At 36.8% G+C, this 6,304-nt stretch overlaps 1 pseudogene; it reads left to right on the forward strand.

Moving 5' to 3' along the window:
• Nucleotides 1–4,380: 4,380 nt before the first annotated feature.
• Nucleotides 4,381–5,388, forward strand: LOC102827635 (annotated as a pseudogene).
• Nucleotides 5,389–6,304: the final 916 nt, after the last annotated feature.

Consider the following 6,304-nt stretch of genomic DNA (forward strand, 5'->3'; position numbering starts at 1 on the left):
TGTTTAAAGAAGGTAGAGTGTGTTTTTCTCACAATGCCACACCAGGATTCCCACAAACATGTACAGCCTCAAAAAGCCTTACACAGGATTGCTATGAGTGTGATCTGACTCTATGGCATACAACAATAACAATTCAAACTCCAGGAGGCAAAACAAAAGGACATATATTCCTATTCTTTCTCTGAGCTTAAAAACCAGTACAAATTCTCTAATATGTTTTTTTCTTCAAACACCCAAAGGTTTTTGTTTCGCTTTTTAACTTATTACCTTTCCATGGTCTTCTGTCATGATTTTCGGAACCTTCTTAGAGCTTTTATGTGATGCTGTAGCACAAGTTCTGAACCACATGGATGGTTTGACTCCAAGGTCAGCAGTTCATATTCAATAGTCACTTCTCAGAAACCCTACAAATGATGCTATGAGTCATAATCAACTCAACAGCATTTAACAACAACAGTAAATGACTGAAGACCAAGAACTCATTCAAGAAATCTAGCTCATAACCTTTGGAATTGTATGCACACAAAGTTTTTCCTAATTATCACAGCCTTGTTGTTGTTAGTTGCTATAGACTTGGTAATGACTCATTGCGAACTTTTGCACAACAGAACAAAACAATGACTAGTCCTGTTTCAATCTCACAATCTTTGCTACATTTGAGCTCATTGCTGCTGCCACTGTGCATTGGGGATACTTCTCTTTTTCACTGACCCTCCTTGTTACGAAGCACTTTACCAATGCTTACTGCTTACATATTTGCATTTCCAGATTTCATCTTACTCAATCATATTATATTACATATTAGGATATCAAATGTTGCTACAGTTTAGAATCCTCATTTATATACAGAATTTAATAAGATAAAGGTGTTCTGTATGGTAACATATTTTTAAGACTCCTCATATACATATTGTTGTTAAGTGCCATTGAGTCAGTTCTTACTCAGCGAACTTTGTATAGAGTTTCTGTGGCTGTAAATCATGTGGAGATACTGCATTACTCATATAGAGGTTCGCCTTGAACTCTAACCAACTCTACAACACTTAACACCAGCAATATAATATTATTAGTTCTAAAACTTAGTACTGAACAAAATGTATCCAAGATATTCCTCTACAACAGATGAGAAGATAAGTAAATGTCTGGACTGATTATTGTCATGGGGAAGAGTGTTTTAAAGGCATAAGGAGAAAATTCCTGATTATTTTTAACTTTATAATTTCCAATAAATATTGCTAATAATACTGTATCTTTGTAATTGCAGGGATCCTTAGAATAAAAGTGCAGTGCCTCCGTATTTCTACAGGTTAACCAAAAATATAAGATACAAAAATATATTTTTACAGCTAACAATTATTCAATATGGTCTTGTTTTTAAATGCCATGGAGTCAGTTCTGACTCATAGTAACCCTACATTTGATTTTCTGAGTGTGTACATCCTTTCAGGAGCTGAAAGCCACATCTTTCTCCTGTGTTCAATATGTAAAAGCTAATAATTACATATTTTAAAAGGATGAGACTATCAGAATTTTTTGTATATTAACAAATTATATCAGTTTTCTGAATGTATATCACAAATATTTTAAAATAAAAACCCTATACCATAAAGTCAGGATTACCAGAAACTACAGAAAAATTGCTAGATGCTTATTCTGTGATCATTTGCACAATTATGTAATACACATAATTTTATGTGTATTTAAGTTTCTTTACCTTTTAAAATTATAATTTAATTCATAGGTGACACAAATTTTTATTTCTTTTTAATATGAAGCTCTTAAATAATTAATATTTTCATATTGTTCATATGGTATAGTGTCTTGACAACTTAGCAAATAAAACTATGCATTGTTGAGCAATAATACATGCTTGAATCCTGGTGGGTTGCTGTAGGATAAGCACTGGACTGCTAATCACAAGGTTGGTAATTCAGCTCCACCAGCCTCACTCAGAAACCCTATAACATGGTCACTGTGTGTTAGAACTGACCTAATGGTACACACCAACAAATATAAGAATACATGCTTGGGAATAATAATGGGAAACTAAAGCATACATGGAATATAAATGGAGGCATTTGTTAATTTCATGCCTAGTTACTTATTTACTCCTTTTCCTTACTCATGTTTGTCCCACTATTTTTCTTCCCAGAGCACAATGAATGGAATCTGGCAGTAAGACCAGATGCTTATGGATACTCTGTTCTTTGTCTAATCTCTTGCATGCTTCACCTTTCACGTCTTTCCATCACTACTTAAACATAATCTTTACAGTGGGTTTTACTTGGTAGTTAAGGAGTGCTGAAGGTTCAATAGTAAATTGTTTGACTACTAACCAAAAGATTGGTTATTCAAACCCAGAAGCTTCTACAAATGAAAAAGAAATAGTGATCAGGTTCTATAAAGATTAATGTTTTAGAAACCATGTGGGGGAAGTTCTATTCTCTAATTTGGAGCCCCTATAACCAGAATCAACTCAATGACAATAGGTTGACACCTACTATTTCAAAGTAAAATTGACTGTTCTCCCAAAACAATCATGCATTAGCCTGTCTTTGCATTTGATTTGTATTCTGCCATTCATCAACATGTAATTAATTCAACTTTTTTAATTAATTGATTTTATTTATTGTCTATCAATCCAACTAAAATGTCTTATTTATTTCCTGTTCTGTTTCCTGCAACCATGCAGGACCAGTAACAATGTAGGTTGATGATAGATTTTTTTGAAACAGGTTGATTGTTTAAAAAGATTTAGTATGTTTGATTTTTCAGAAGTTATGTGACATTTTTTTTTTTGTTAATGGGTCTAACGTGCATTCTGTACAAAAAGTAATATTTCTTAACATAATTTCAGCAAATTTTATTTAAATAATGTATAAAATAAAAGCTCACTCACTTAAATTTTAATGTTTCACATTTGCTTCTCAATTAACTTTCATATACCCTGGTATTGAAATATCATTTTTATATAATTCTGAAACCAAAAAACTACAGAATTTGAATCTATGTTATGTATACAGAATGTAAAAGATCACTTACTCTTTAACATTGGAGAAGACAGTGAATTAATTTTAAGAACTATATTTTCTGTGTTAAATGTAGACCCATCACCCATCTGTTAGTTTGACATACTGTGATAGCTTGTGTGTTGCTGTGATTCTCGAATCTATGCCACTGGTATTTTAAATAATAGCAGGGTAAACCCATGTTGGAAAGATTTCAGCTGAGCTTCCAGACTAAGATAGACTAGTCAGAAGGAATGGCAGACTACTTTTTAATAGTTAGCCACAGAAGAGCTTATGAATAGCTGTTGAAATCTATCAGGTAGTACCATAATATTGAATATTGAAATAATTATATAAAAAAATGAAGCAACAAATATCCCTGTATTGGTTTGGTTTTTACATGATAAATACATTGTTAGTTTATAAAGTGTTGTTGAATCATAATTGAGACAGCTGTTAGATTTTGTTATCATATTTGAACTATATTTACATATGGATTTGAGAGCTTTGTTCTTTATAATTCATACTATAAAATGTATCCTGATACAAGAGAAATACAGTTATGTTCAAATACCAACCTCAAAATGGATAGCACAATTATTCTGCTAGAAGTGACATACTCTAAGCAATACCCCTAAGGGGAAGCTATTGTGTTAACTGTGCTTTGTCTTCAGGATCTTATTGGTATAGCTATGCTTCATCTCCTATGTAATTCATCCAAAATAACAAAAAATAAAACATTAGAATCATGTCCCTACTTGTTTAAAGTTTCCAATGAAACCTCTCCTACTATGCTTAGTTTATGTAGTCCTAATAGCTTTGGCACCTGCTGATGTTTGCTGTACTTTAATTTTTCAGTCAGAACTCTGCTATCTGGAACATCAGAGATGGCAATGATGTTGGCTATAGTTTCTACTGTTAATTGTTGATCCTGTAAAACTAGAACACAGGCCAAAGTGATGAGGAAGTTCTGCCACTGGGAACTTATCTTCAAAATTGTCTCAACCCCCCTTCTTAAAACAAACTATCCATTAATAAATTGCTGATTTCTTTCAGCATAAAAATTTTATAAAGCTTAAATGATTTTACCACTCTTCCATGCAAGGTTCCCCATAAATTGGATTCTTGCTCGTGATTAATTTTTAATGAAATTCATATTGTTTTGATAGAGGCTCTTTTCAAACTATACTCATGGCCTTCTTAGTGCCACAAAGTAGGTCTGTTTAAACATGTTATAATAAGTTGCTGTTGTTGTTATTAAGTGTTATAATTCTGATGCTATAAATCTTTATTACAACAGGCTTTCTTCTCCTCTCTGTTCAATAGGCAGCTGCAGCTTCTCTTACAGTACTAGCCTCATCACAGAGGCAGGATGGTGAAGGTCAGAATCAATGGATTTGGCCATACTGGACTCCTGGTCACCAGGGCTGTTGTTAACTCTGGCAAAGTAGAAGTTGTTGCCATCAATGGCTCCTTCATTGACCTCAACTACATGGTATACATGTTCCAGTATGATTCCATCCATGGCAAGCTCAATGGCACTGTGAAGGCTGAGAATGGGAAGCTTATCTTAAATGGGAAGCCCATCTCTGTCTTCCAGGAGTGAGATTCCCCCAACATCAAGTGGGGTGATGCTAGTGCTGAATATGTTGTAGAGGACACCGGTGTCTTCACAATCTTGCAGAAGGCTGGGGCTCACTTGAAGGGTGGTGCCAAAAGGGTAATCATCTCTGCCCCTTCTGCTGATTCCCCCATGTTTGTGATGGACTTGTACCATGAGAAGTATGACAACTCCCTCAAGATTGTCAACAATGCCTCATGCACCACCAACTGTTTGTCTCACACCCCCGGCTTAGGTCATCCATGGCAATTTTGGCATTGTGGAGGAACTCATGACCATAGTCTATGCCATCACTGCCACTCAGAAGACTGTGGATGGCCTCTCTGGAAAACTGTTGCGTGATGGCTGTGAGGCTGCCCAGAATATCATCCTGCAATTACTTGTGCTGCCAAGGCTGTGGGCAAGGCCATCCCTGAACTGAATGGGAAACTCACTGGCATGGCCTTCCGTGTCCCCACTCCTAACATGTCTATCGTGGACCTGACCTGCCACCTGGTGAAAGCTGTCAAATACGATGGCATCAAGAAGGTGGTGAAGCAGGCATTAGATGGACCCCTAAAAGGCATCCTGGGTTACAATGAAGACCGGGTCAATGCCTGTGACTTTAACAGTGACACTCACTCTTCCACCTTTGATGCTGGGGCTAGCATTGCATTTTACTGCCACTTTGTCATGCTCATTTCTGGGTATGACAATGAATTTGGCTCAGCAACAAACAGTGTGGTGGATCTTATGGTCCACATGCCCTCCAAAGAATAAGAGCCCCCTGGACCACCAGCCCCAACAACAGAACTAGAGGAAGAGAGTGGCCCTCAGCTGCTGGGAGTCTTTACCCCAACCCTAATCCCCCTACACACTAAGAAGCTCCCATCCTTAGTCTCCATCCAGACCTCCAGGAGAAGGGGAGGGACTTTGAGAGCCCAGTCTTGTCATGTACCATCAATAAAGTACACTACGCAGAAGGAAAAAAAAAAAAAAATCTTTATTACAACAAAACACCTCTTTTTTGTCTGGTGAAAGTACTGGTGGATTTGAACAGCTGACCTGCAATTAGCAGCCCAACTCGTAACACATTGGGCTCCTGGTGTACCACCAGGGCTCCTTCTTCAATGATTGTTGTTATTGTTAAGTGATGTCTAGTTGATTCAGACTCAAAGCAAACCTAAATAGGGTTTCTGAGGAGTGGTTGGTGAGTTTGAACCACAGACCTTGCAGTTCAGTGTTTAATCTATAGCTCTACACCTGGAAAACAGGATATCCACGTGCAGAAGATTGAAACAGAACATATTCCTTACAGCATACTCACACAACAAATTCAAATTCATGTTTTTTTTTGTTGTTGTTATTAAGTGCTGTTGAGTTGGTTCTGTCTCAGAATGATATTGTTTGGGATTTCGAGGAGCTACTGATCAGTTTGAATCACCAACCTTTTAGTTAGTAGTCCAGTGAATATCCTCCAGCCCCATACCAGCTAAATGAATGTTACTGTTGCTGCTGTTGTTGTTAGGTGCCATTGAGTCTATACCAACTCATAGCCACCTTAGACAAGCAGAACAAAACACTGCCCAATCCTGCGCCAATCTCACATTGCTACATGTCAGCCCATTGTTGCTGCCACTGTGCCAATCCATCCCACTGGGGATCTTCTATTTCTCAAACCCTTCACTTTACCAAA

Source organism: Chrysochloris asiatica, unplaced genomic scaffold, assembly GCF_000296735.1.
Source record: "Chrysochloris asiatica unplaced genomic scaffold, ChrAsi1.0 scaffold00683, whole genome shotgun sequence".
NCBI classification, from domain to species: Eukaryota; Metazoa; Chordata; class Mammalia; order Afrosoricida; family Chrysochloridae; genus Chrysochloris; species Chrysochloris asiatica.